We start from the raw sequence: 13,008 nt of genomic DNA on the forward strand, positions 1-13,008 counted from the left end.
ATGTTTCCTTAATTACAATCAATGGCCCCCCATTTCAATCCCCCCAGCCTTTGTTATGTGTGGATAATCAATGTGGACGGCTGGGCTCTGTTAGGGCTAAGGGTTGTGTGGGAGTCTACAACTGTATCAGCTCAATAAGTGTTAACTCAGCTAAAACTATGGAGAGAGGGCTTTGAATGTTTCTTTACTCTGAATATACTCTAACTACAGATATATTTATTGTTGGGACGCTATCCTGACTGTGAACATTGATACTGTCTCGCTTTTTATGTTTTACTTTGGAAATATTGTAGTCCAGAGACAGACAGACATAGGTAGTGTTCGAGACAGAAGGAGATGGAGGGAGAGTTGGGAAGAAAACTAGGAAAAGAGGAAACTGAGGAAACAGGCTGTGTGTCGGGCAGAGAGAGAGAGATTTGTACATTGTTAAAACACTGTATATATATAATATGACATTTGTAATGTCTTTATTGTTTTGAAACTTCTGTATGTGTAATGTTTACTGTTAATTGTTATCTACCTCACTTGCTTTGGCAATGTTAACACATGTTTCCCATGCCAATAAAGCCCTTGAATTGAATTGAGAGAGTTGGTGACGAAGACGGGATGAAGCAGATCGAGGAATGAAGGGATGGATAGAGGTGGTGTAAAGCCTGTGTGCTGGCTGACAGTAGGATCAGGATAGAGGTGGTGTAAAGCCTGTGTGCTGGCTGACAGTAGGATCAGGATAGAGGTGGTGTAAAGCCTGTGTGCTGGCTGACAGTAGGATCAGGATAGAGGTGGTGTAAAGCCTGTGTGCTGGCTGACAGTAGGATCAGGATAGAGGTGGTGTAAAGCCTGTGTGCTGGCTGACAGTAGGATCAGGATAGAGGTGGTGTAAAGCCTGTGTGCTGGCTGACAGTAGGATCAGGATAGAGGTGGTGTAAAGCCTGTGTGCTGGCTGACAGTAGGATCAGGATAGAGGTGGTGTAAAGCCTGTGTGATGGCTGACAGTAGGATCAGGATAGAGGTGGTGTAAAGCCTGTGTGCTGGCTGACAGTAGGATCAGGATAGAGGTGGTGTAAAGCCTGTGTGCTGGCTGACAGTAGGATCAGGATAGAGGTGGTGTAGAGCCTGGGTGCTGGCTGACAGTAGGATCAGGATAGAGGTGGTGTAAAGCCTGTGTGCTGGCTGACAGTAGGATCAGGATAGAGGTGGGGTAAAGCCTGTGTGCTGGTTGACAGTAGGATCAGGATAGAGGTGGTGTAAAGCCTGTGTGCTGGTTGACAGTAGGATCAGGATAGAGGTGGTGTAAAGCCTGTGTGCTGGCTGACAGTAGGATCAGGATAGAGGTGGTGTAAAGCCTGTGTGCTGGCTGACAGTAGGATCAGGATAGAGGTGGTGTAAAGCCTGTGTGCTGGCTGACAGTAGGATCAGGATAGAGGTGGTGTAAAGCCTGTGTGCTGGCTGACAGTAGGATCAGGATAGAGGTGGTGTAAAGCCTGTGTGCTGGCTGACAGTAGGATCAGGATAGAGGTGGTGTAAAGCCTGTGTGCTGACTGACAGTAGGATCAGGATAGAGGTGGTGTAAAGCCTGTGTGCTGGCTGACAGTAGGATCAGGATAGAGGTGGTGTAAAGCCTGTGTGCTGGCTGACAGTAGGATCAGGATAGAGGTGGTGTAAAGCCTGTGTGCTGGCTGACAGTAGGATCAGGATAGAGGTGGTGTAAAGCCTGTGTGCTGGCTGACAGTAGGATCAGGATAGAGGTGGTGTAAAGCCTGTGTGCTGGCTGACAGTAGGATCAGGATAGAGGTGGTGTAAAGCCTGTGTGCTGGCTGACAGTAGGATCAGGATAGAGGTGGTGTAAAGCCTGTGTGCTGGCTGACAGTAGGATCAGGATAGAGGTGGTGTAAAGCCTGTGTGCTGGCTGACAGTAGGATCAGGATAGAGGTGGTGTAAAGCCTGTGTGCTGGCTGACAGTAGGATCAGGATAGAGGTGGTGTAAAGCCTGGGTGCTGGCTGACATTAGGATCAGGATAGAGGTGGTGTAAAGCCTGGGTGCTGGCTGACAGTAGGATCAGGATCACGGGGGTAAAGCCTGGGTGCTGGCTGACAGTAGGATCAGGATCAGGAGGGTAAAGCCTGGGTGCTGGCTGACAGTAGGATCAGGATCAGGGGGGTAAAGCCTGGGTGCTGGCTGACAGTAGGATCAGGATCAGGGGGGTAAAGCCTGGGTGCTGGCTGACAGTAGGATCGGGATAGAGGTGGTGTAAAGCCTGGGTGCTGGCTGACAGTAGGATCAGGATAGAGGTGGTGTGAAACCTGGGTGCTGGCTGACAGTAGGATCAGGATTAGGAGGGTAAAGCCTGGGTGCTGGCTGACAATAGGATCAGGATCAGGGGGGTAAAGCCTGGGTGCTGGCTGACAGTAGGATCAGGATAGAGGTGGTGTAAAGCCTGGGTGCTGGCTGACAGTAGGATCAGGATAGAGGTGGTGTAAAGCCTGTGTGCTGGCTGACAGTAGGATCAGGATAGAGGTGGTGTAAAGCCTGTGTGCTGGCTGACAGTAGGATCAGGATAGAGGTGGTGTAAAGCCTGTGTGCTGGCTGACAGTAGGATCAGGATAGAGGTGGTGTAAAGCCTGTGTGCTGGCTGACAGTAGGATCAGGATAGAGGTGGTGTAAAGCCTGGGTGCTGGCTGACAGTAGGATCAGGATCACGGGGGTAAAGCCTGGGTGCTGGCTGACAGTAGGATCAGGATAGAGGTGGTGTAAAGCCTGGGTCCTGGCTGACAGTAGGATCAGGATCACGGGGGTAAAGCCTGGGTGCTGGCTGACAGTAGGATCAGGATAGAGGTGGTGTAAAGCCTGTGTGCTGGCTGACAGTAGGATCAGGATAGAGGTGGTGTAAAGCCTGTGTGCTGGCTGACAGTAGGATCAGGATAGAGGTGGTGTAAAGCCTGTGTGCTGGCTGACATTAGGATCAGGATAGAGGTGGTGTAAAGCCTGGGTGCTGGCTGACAGTAGGATCAGGATCACGGGGGTAAAGCCTGGGTGCTGGCTGACAGTAGGATCAGGATCAGGAGGGTAAAGCCTGGGTGCTGGCTGACAGTAGGATCAGGATCAGGGGGGTAAAGCCTGGGTGCTGGCTGACAGTAGGATCAGGATCAGGGGGGTAAAGCCTGGGTGCTGGCTGACAGTAGGATCGGGATAGAGGTGGTGTAAAGCCTGGGTGCTGGCTGACAGTAGGATCAGGATAGAGGTGGTGTGAAACCTGGGTGCTGGCTGACAGTAGGATCAGGATTAGGAGGGTAAAGCCTGGGTGCTGGCTGACAATAGGATCAGGATCAGGGGGGTAAAGCCTGGGTGCTGGCTGACAGTAGGATCAGGATAGAGGTGGTGTAAAGCCTGGGTGCTGGCTGACAGTAGGATCAGGATAGAGGTGGTGTAAAGCCTGTGTGCTGGCTGACAGTAGGATCAGGATAGAGGTGGTGTAAAGCCTGTGTGCTGGCTGACAGTAGGATCAGGATAGAGGTGGTGTAAAGCCTGTGTGCTGGCTGACAGTAGGATCAGGATAGAGGTGGTGTAAAGCCTGTGTGCTGGCTGACAGTAGGATCAGGATAGAGGTGGTGTAAAGCCTGTGTGCTGGCTGACAGTAGGATCAGGATAGAGGTGGTGTAAAGCCTGTGTGCTGGCTGACAGTAGGATCAGGATAGAGGTGGTGTAAAGCCTGTGTGCTGGCTGACAGTAGGATCAGGATAGAGGTGGTGTAAAGCCTGGGTGCTGGCTGACAGTAGGATCAGGATAGAGGTGGTGTAAAGCCTGGGTGCTGGCTGACAGTAGGATCAGGATCACGGGGGTAAAGCCTGGGTGCTGGCTGACAGTAGGATCAGGATAGAGGTGGTGTAAAGCCTGTGTGCTGGCTGACAGTAGGATCAGGATAGAGGTGGTGTAAAGCCTGTGTGCTGGCTGACAGTAGGATCAGGATAGAGGTGGTGTAAAGCCTGTGTGCTGGCTGACATTAGGATCAGGATAGAGGTGGTGTAAAGCCTGGGTGCTGGCTGACAGTAGGATCAGGATCACGGGGGTAAAGCCTGGGTGCTGGCTGACAGTAGGATCAGGATCAGGAGGGTAAAGCCTGGGTGCTGGCTGACAGTAGGATCAGGATCAGGGGGGTAAAGCCTGGGTGCTGGCTGACAGTAGGATCAGGATCAGGGGGGTAAAGCCTGGGTGCTGGCTGACAGTAGGATCGGGATAGAGGTGGTGTAAAGCCTGGGTGCTGGCTGACAGTAGGATCAGGATAGAGGTGGTGTGAAACCTGGGTGCTGGCTGACAGTAGGATCAGGATTAGGAGGGTAAAGCCTGGGTGCTGGCTGACAATAGGATCAGGATCAGGGGGGTAAAGCCTGGGTGCTGGCTGACAGTAGGATCAGGATAGAGGTGGTGTAAAGCCTGGGTGCTGGCTGACAGTAGGATCAGGATAGAGGTGGTGTAAAGCCTGGGTGCTGGCTGACAGTAGGATCAGGATAGAGGTGGTGTGAAGCCTGGTGCTGGCTGACAGTAGGATCAGGATTAGGGGGGTAAAGCCTGGGTGCTGGCTGACAGTAGGATCAGGATCAGGAGGGTAAAGCCTGGGTGCTGGCTGACAATAGGATCAGGATCAGGGGGGTAAAGCCTGGGTGCTGGCTGACAGTAGGATCAGGATAGGGGGGGGGTAAAGCCTGGGTGCTGGCTGACAGTAGGATCAGGATCAGGAGGGTAAAGCCTGGGTGCTGGCTGACAGTAGGATCAGGATCAGGGGGGTAAAGCCTGGGTCCTGGCTGACAGTAGGATCAGGATAGAGGTGGTGTGAAACCTGGGTGCTGGCTGACAGTAGGATCAGGATTAGGAGGGTAAAGCCTGGGTGCTGGCTGACAATAGGATCAGGATCAGGGGGGTAAAGCCTGGGTGCTGGCTGACAGTAGGATCAGGATAGAGGTGGTGTAAAGCCTGGGTGCTGGCTGACAGTAGGATCAGGATAGAGGTGGTGTAAAGCCTGTGTGCTGGCTGACAGTAGGATCAGGATAGAGGTGGTGTAAAGCCTGTGTGCTGGCTGACAGTAGGATCAGGATAGAGGTGGTGTAAAGCCTGTGTGCTGGCTGACAGTAGGATCAGGATAGAGGTGGTGTAAAGCCTGGGTGCTGGCTGACAGTAGGATCAGGATCACGGGGGTAAAGCCTGGGTGCTGGCTGACAGTAGGATCAGGATAGAGGTGGTGTAAAGCCTGTGTGCTGGCTGACAGTAGGATCAGGATAGAGGTGGTGTAAAGCCTGTGTGCTGGCTGACAGTAGGATCAGGATAGAGGTGGTGTAAAGCCTGTGTGCTGGCTGACAGTAGGATCAGGATAGAGGTGGTGTAAAGCCTGTGTGCTGGCTGACAGTAGGATCAGGATAGAGGTGGTGTAAAGCCTGTGTGCTGGCTGACAGTAGGATCAGGATAGAGGTGGTGTAAAGCCTGTGTGCTGGCTGACAGTAGGATCAGGTTTAGGAGGGTAAAGCCTGGGTGCTGGCTGACAATAGGATCAGGATCAGGGGGGTAAAGCCTGGGTGCTGGCTGACAGTAGGATCAGGATAGAGGTGGTGTAAAGCCTGGGTGCTGGCTGACAGTAGGATCAGGATAGAGGTGGTGTAAAGCCTGGGTGCTGGCTGACAGTAGGATCAGGATCAGGGGGGTAAAGCCTGGGTGCTGGCTGACAGTAGGATCAGGATCAGGGGGGTAAAGCCTGGGTGCTGGCCGACAGTAGGATCGGGATAGAGGTGGTGTAAAGCCTGGGTGCTGGCTGACAGTAGGATCAGGATAGAGGTGGTGTGAAACCTGGGTGCTGGCTGACAGTAGGATCAGGATTAGGAGGGTAAAGCCTGGGTGCTGGCTGACAATAGGATCAGGATCAGGGGGGTAAAGCCTGGGTGCTGGCTGACAGTAGGATCAGGATAGAGGTGGTGTAAAGCCTGGGTGCTGGCTGACAGTAGGATCAGGATAGAGGTGGTGTAAAGCCTGGGTGCTGGCTGACAGTAGGATCAGGATAGAGGTGGTGTGAAGCCTGGGTGCTGGCTGACAGTAGGATCAGGATTAGGGGGGTAAAGCCTGGGTGCTGGCTGACAGTAGGATCAGGATCAGGAGGGTAAAGCCTGGGTGCTGGCTGACAATAGGATCAGGATCAGGGGGGGTAAAGCCTGGGTGCTGGCTGACAGTAGGATCAGGATAGGGGGGGGTAAAGCCTGGGTGCTGGCTGACAGTAGGATCAGGATCAGGAGGGTAAAGCCTGGGTGCTGGCTGACAGTAGGATCAGGATCAGGGGGGGTAAAGCCTGGGTCCTGGCTGACAGTAGGATCAGGATAGAGGTGGTGTGAAACCTGGGTGCTGGCTGACAGTAGGATCAGGATTAGGAGGGTAAAGCCTGGGTGCTGGCTGACAATAGGATCAGGATCAGGGGGGTAAAGCCTGGGTGCTGGCTGACAGTAGGATCAGGATAGAGGTGGTGTAAAGCCTGGGTGCTGGCTGACAGTAGGATCAGGATAGAGGTGGTGTAAAGCCTGTGTGCTGGCTGACAGTAGGATCAGGATAGAGGTGGTGTAAAGCCTGTGTGCTGGCTGACAGTAGGATCAGGATAGAGGTGGTGTAAAGCCTGTGTGCTGGCTGACAGTAGGATCAGGATAGAGGTGGTGTAAAGCCTGTGTGCTGGCTGACAGTAGGATCAGGATAGAGGTGGTGTAAAGCCTGGGTGCTGGCTGACAGTAGGATCAGGATCACGGGGGTAAAGCCTGGGTGCTGGCTGACAGTAGGATCAGGATAGAGGTGGTGTAAAGCCTGTGTGCTGGCTGACAGTAGGATCAGGATAGAGGTGGTGTAAAGCCTGTGTGCTGGCTGACAGTAGGATCAGGATAGAGGTGGTGTAAAGCCTGTGTGCTGGCTGACAGTAGGATCAGGATAGAGGTGGTGTAAAGCCTGTGTGCTGGCTGACAGTAGGATCAGGATAGAGGTGGTGTAAAGCCTGTGTGCTGGCTGACAGTAGGATCAGGATAGAGGTGGTGTAAAGCCTGTGTGCTGGCTGACAGTAGGATCAGGATAGAGGTGGTGTAAAGCCTGTGTGCTGGCTGACAGTAGGATCAGGATAGAGGTGGTGTAAAGCCTGGGTGCTGGCTGACAGTAGGATCAGGATAGAGGTGGTGTAAAGCCTGTGTGCTGGCTGACAGTAGGATCAGGATAGAGGTGGTGTAAAGCCTGTGTGCTGGCTGACAGTAGGATCAGGATAGAGGTGGTGTAAAGCCTGTGTGCTGGCTGACAGTAGGATCAGGATAGAGGTGGTGTAAAGCCTGTGTGCTGGCTGACAGTAGGATCAGGATAGAGGTGGTGTAAAGCCTGTGTGCTGGCTGACAGTAGGATCAGGATAGAGGTGGTGTAAAGCCTGGGTGCTGGCTGACATTAGGATCAGGATAGAGGTGGTGTAAAGCCTGGGTGCTGGCTGACAGTAGGATCAGGATCACGGGGGTAAAGCCTGGGTGCTGGCTGACAGTAGGATCAGGATCAGGAGGGTAAAGCCTGGGTGCTGGCTGACAGTAGGATCAGGATCAGGGGGGTAAAGCCTGGGTGCTGGCTGACAGTAGGATCAGGATCAGGGGGTAAAGCCTGGGTGCTGGCTGACAGTAGGATCGGGATAGAGGTGGTGTAAAGCCTGGGTGCTGGCTGACAGTAGGATCAGGATAGAGGTGGTGTGAAACCTGGGTGCTGGCTGACAGTAGGATCAGGATTAGGAGGGTAAAGCCTGGGTGCTGGCTGACAATAGGATCAGGATCAGGGGGGTAAAGCCTGGGTGCTGGCTGACAGTAGGATCAGGATAGAGGTGGTGTAAAGCCTGGGTGCTGGCTGACAGTAGGATCAGGATAGAGGTGGTGTAAAGCCTGTGTGCTGGCTGACAGTAGGATCAGGATAGAGGTGGTGTAAAGCCTGTGTGCTGGCTGACAGTAGGATCAGGATAGAGGTGGTGTAAAGCCTGTGTGCTGGCTGACAGTAGGATCAGGATAGAGGTGGTGTAAAGCCTGTGTGGCTGGCTGACAGTAGGATCAGGATAGAGGTGGTGTAAAGCCTGGGTGCTGGCTGACAGTAGGATCAGGATCACGGGGGTAAAGCCTGGGTGCTGGCTGACAGTAGGATCAGGATAGAGGTGGTGTAAAGCCTGTGTGCTGGCTGACAGTAGGATCAGGATAGAGGTGGTGTAAAGCCTGTGTGCTGGCTGACAGTAGGATCAGGATAGAGGTGGTGTAAAGCCTGTGTGCTGGCTGACATTAGGATCAGGATAGATGTGGTGTAAAGCCTGGGTGCTGGCTGACAGTAGGATCAGGATCACGGGGGTAAAGCCTGGGTGCTGGCTGACAGTAGGATCAGGATCAGGAGGGTAAAGCCTGGGTGCTGGCTGACAGTAGGATCAGGATCAGGGGGGGTAAAGCCTGGGTGCTGGCTGACAGTAGGATCAGGATCAGGGGGGTAAAGCCTGGGTGCTGGCCGACAGTAGGATCGGGATAGAGGTGGTGTAAAGCCTGGGTGCTGGCTGACAGTAGGATCAGGATAGAGGTGGTGTGAAACCTGGGTGCTGGCTGACAGTAGGATCAGGATTAGGAGGGTAAAGCCTGGGTGCTGGCTGACAGTAGGATCAGGATAGAGGTGGTGTAAAGCCTGTGTGCTGGCTGACAGTAGGATCAGGATAGAGGTGGTGTAAAGCCTGTGTGCTGGCTGACAGTAGGATCAGGATAGAGGTGGTGTAAAGCCTGTGTGCTGGCTGACATTAGGATCAGGATAGAGGTGGTGTAAAGCCTGGGTGCTGGCTGACAGTAGGATCAGGATCACGGGGGTAAAGCCTGGGTGCTGGCTGACAGTAGGATCAGGATAGAGGTGGTGTAAAGCCTGTGTGCTGGCTGACAGTAGGATCAGGATAGAGGTGGTGTAAAGCCTGTGTGCTGGCTGACAGTAGGATCAGGATAGAGGTGGTGTAAAGCCTGTGTGCTGGCTGACAGTAGGATCAGGATAGAGGTGGTGTAAAGCCTGGGTGCTGGCTGACAGTAGGATCAGGATAGAGGTGGTGTAAAGCCTGGGTGCTGGCTGACATTAGGATCAGGATAGAGGTGGTGTAAAGCCTGGGTGCTGGCTGACAGTAGGATCAGGATCACGGGGGTAAAGCCTGGGTGCTGGCTGACAGTAGGATCAGGATCAGGAGGGTAAAGCCTGGGTGCTGGCTGACAGTAGGATCAGGATCAGGGGGGTAAAGCCTGGGTGCTGGCTGACAGTAGGATCAGGATCAGGGGGGTAAAGCCTGGGTGCTGGCTGACAGTAGGATCGGGATAGAGGTGGTGTAAAGCCTGGGTGCTGGCTGACAGTAGGATCAGGATAGAGGTGGTGTGAAACCTGGGTGCTGGCTGACAGTAGGATCAGGATTAGGAGGGTAAAGCCTGGGTGCTGGCTGACAATAGGATCAGGATCAGGGGGGTAAAGCCTGGGTGCTGGCTGACAGTAGGATCAGGATAGAGGTGGTGTAAAGCCTGGGTGCTGGCTGACAGTAGGATCAGGATAGAGGTGGTGTAAAGCCTGTGTGCTGGCTGACAGTAGGATCAGGATAGAGGTGGTGTAAAGCCTGTGTGCTGGCTGACAGTAGGATCAGGATAGAGGTGGTGTAAAGCCTGTGTGCTGGCTGACAGTAGGATCAGGATAGAGGTGGTGTAAAGCCTGTGTGCTGGCTGACAGTAGGATCAGGATAGAGGTGGTGTAAAGCCTGGGTGCTGGCTGACAGTAGGATCAGGATCACGGGGGTAAAGCCTGGGTGCTGGCTGACAGTAGGATCAGGATAGAGGTGGTGTAAAGCCTGTGTGCTGGCTGACAGTAGGATCAGGATAGAGGTGGTGTAAAGCCTGTGTGCTGGCTGACAGTAGGATCAGGATAGAGGTGGTGTAAAGCCTGTGTGCTGGCTGACATTAGGATCAGGATAGAGGTGGTGTAAAGCCTGGGTGCTGGCTGACAGTAGGATCAGGATCACGGGGGTAAAGCCTGGGTGCTGGCTGACAGTAGGATCAGGATCAGGAGGGTAAAGCCTGGGTGCTGGCTGACAGTAGGATCAGGATCAGGGGGGTAAAGCCTGGGTGCTGGCTGACAGTAGGATCAGGATCAGGGGGGTAAAGCCTGGGTGCTGGCTGACAGTAGGATCGGGATAGAGGTGGTGTAAAGCCTGGGTGCTGGCTGACAGTAGGATCAGGATAGAGGTGGTGTGAAACCTGGGTGCTGGCTGACAGTAGGATCAGGATTAGGAGGGTAAAGCCTGGGTGCTGGCTGACAATAGGATCAGGATCAGGGGGGTAAAGCCTGGGTGCTGCTGACAGTAGGATCAGGATAGAGGTGGTGTAAAGCCTGGGTGCTGGCTGACAGTAGGATCAGGATAGAGGTGGTGTAAAGCCTGTGTGCTGGCTGACAGTAGGATCAGGATAGAGGTTGGTGTAAAGCCTGTGTGCTGGCTGACAGTAGGATCAGGATAGAGGTGGTGTAAAGCCTGTGTGCTGGCTGACAGTAGGATCAGGATAGAGGTGGTGTAAAAGCCTGTGTGCTGGCTGACAGTAGGATCAGGATAGAGGTGGTGTAAAGCCTGTGTGCTGGCTGACAGTAGGATCAGGATAGAGGTGGTGTAAAGCCTGTGTGCTGGCTGACAGTAGGATCAGGATAGAGGTGGTGTAAAGCCTGTGTGCTGGCTGACAGTAGGATCAGGATAGAGGTGGTGTAAAGCCTGTGTGCTGGCTGACAGTAGGATCAGGATAGAGGTGGTGTAAAGCCTGTGTGCTGGCTGACAGTAGGATCAGGATAGAGGTGGTGTAAAGCCTGTGTGCTGGCTGACAGTAGGATCAGGATAGAGGTGGTGTAAAGCCTGTGTGCTGGCTGACAGTAGGATCAGGATAGAGGTGGTGTAAAGCCTGTGTGCTGGCTGACAGTAGGATCAGGATAGAGGTGGTGTAAAGCCTGGGTGCTGGCTGACAGTAGGATCAGGATAGAGGTGGTGTAAAGCCTGGGTGCTGGCTGACAGTAGGATCAGGATCACGGGGGTAAAGCCTGGGTGCTGGCTGACAGTAGGATCAGGATAGAGGTGGTGTAAAGCCTGTGTGCTGGCTGACAGTAGGATCAGGATAGAGGTGGTGTAAAGCCTGTGTGCTGGCTGACAGTAGGATCAGGATAGAGGTGGTGTAAAGCCTGTGTGCTGGCTGACATTAGGATCAGGATAGAGGTGGTGTAAAGCCTGGGTGCTGGCTGACAGTAGGATCAGGATCACGGGGGTAAAGCCTGGGTGCTGGCTGACAGTAGGATCAGGATCAGGAGGGTAAAGCCTGGGTGCTGGCTGACAGTAGGATCAGGATCAGGGGGGTAGGATCAGGATCAGGGGGGTAAAGCCTGGGTGCTGGCTGACAGTAGGATCGGGATAGAGGTGGTGTAAAGCCTGGGTGCTGGCTGACAGTAGGATCAGGATAGAGGTGGTGTGAAACCTGGGTGCTGGCTGACAGTAGGATCAGGATTAGGAGGGTAAAGCCTGGGTGCTGGCTGACAATAGGATCAGGATCAGGGGGGTAAAGCCTGGGTGCTGGCTGACAGTAGGATCAGGATAGAGGTGGTGTAAAGCCTGGGTGCTGGCTGACAGTAGGATCAGGATAGAGGTGGTGTAAAGCCTGGGTGCTGGCTGACAGTAGGATCAGGATAGAGGTGGTGTGAAGCCTGGGTGCTGGCTGACAGTAGGATCAGGATTAGGGGGGTAAAGCCTGGGTGCTGGCTGACAGTAGGATCAGGATCAGGAGGGTAAAGCCTGGGTGCTGGCTGACAATAGGATCAGGATCAGGGGGGTAAAGCCTGGGTGCTGGCTGACAGTAGGATCAGGATAGGGGGGGGTAAAGCCTGGGTGCTGGCTGACAGTAGGATCAGGATCAGGAGGGTAAAGCCTGGGTGCTGGCTGACAGTAGGATCAGGATCAGGGGGGTAAAGCCTGGGTCCTGGCTGACAGTAGGATCAGGATAGGGGGGGTAAAGCCTGGGTGCTGGCTGGCAGTAGGATCAGGATCAGGGGGGTAAAGCCTGGGTGCTGGCTGACAGTAGGATCAGGATCAGGGGGGTAAAGCCTGGGTGCTGGCTGACAGTAGGATCAGGATCAGGGGGGTAAAGCCTGGGTGCTGGCTGACAATAGGATCAGGATCAGGGGGGTAAAGCCTGGGTGCTGGCTGACAGTAGGATCAGGATAGAGGTGGTGTAAAGCCTGGGTGCTGGCTGACAGTAGGATCAGGATAGAGGTGGTGTAAAGCCTGGGTGCTGGCTGACAGTAGGATCAGGATAGAGGTGGTGTGAAGCCTGGGTGCTGGCTGACAGTAGGATCAGGATTAGGGGGGTAAAGCCTGGGTGCTGGCTGACAGTAGGATCAGGATCAGGAGGGTAAAGCCTGGGTGCTGGCTGACAATAGGATCAGGATCAGGGGGGTAAAGCCTGGGTGCTGGCTGACAGTAGGATCAGGATAGGGGGGGGTAAAGCCTGGGTGCTGGCTGACAGTAGGATCAGGATCAGGAGGGTAAAGCCTGGGTGCTGGCTGACAGTAGGATCAGGATCAGGGGGGTAAAGCCTGGGTCCTGGCTGACAGTAGGATCAGGATAGGGGGGGGTAAAGCCTGGGTGCTGGCTGGCAGTAGGATCAGGATCAGGGGGGTAAAGCCTGGGTGCTGGCTGACAGTAGGATCAGGATCAGGGGGGTAAAGCCTGGGTGCTGGCTGACAGTAGGATCAGGATCAGGGGGGGTAAAGCCTGGGTGCTGTCTGATTTCCCCTCCAATAATTATTCTGATTATTTCTGCAGCTATCATGCAGCACAGCATACTGTGTTCCATGAGAATATTCTAGTATCAACAAAAACGTCTTAGGTGACTGGTAAGCACCATGTGGGGAGAGGAGAGGAGCGGAGAGGAGCATCTATCTGTTTGGCCGACTGCTGACGAGAG

Source organism: Oncorhynchus kisutch, linkage group LG14, assembly GCF_002021735.2.
Source record: "Oncorhynchus kisutch isolate 150728-3 linkage group LG14, Okis_V2, whole genome shotgun sequence".
Classification (NCBI taxonomy): domain Eukaryota; kingdom Metazoa; phylum Chordata; class Actinopteri; order Salmoniformes; family Salmonidae; genus Oncorhynchus; species Oncorhynchus kisutch.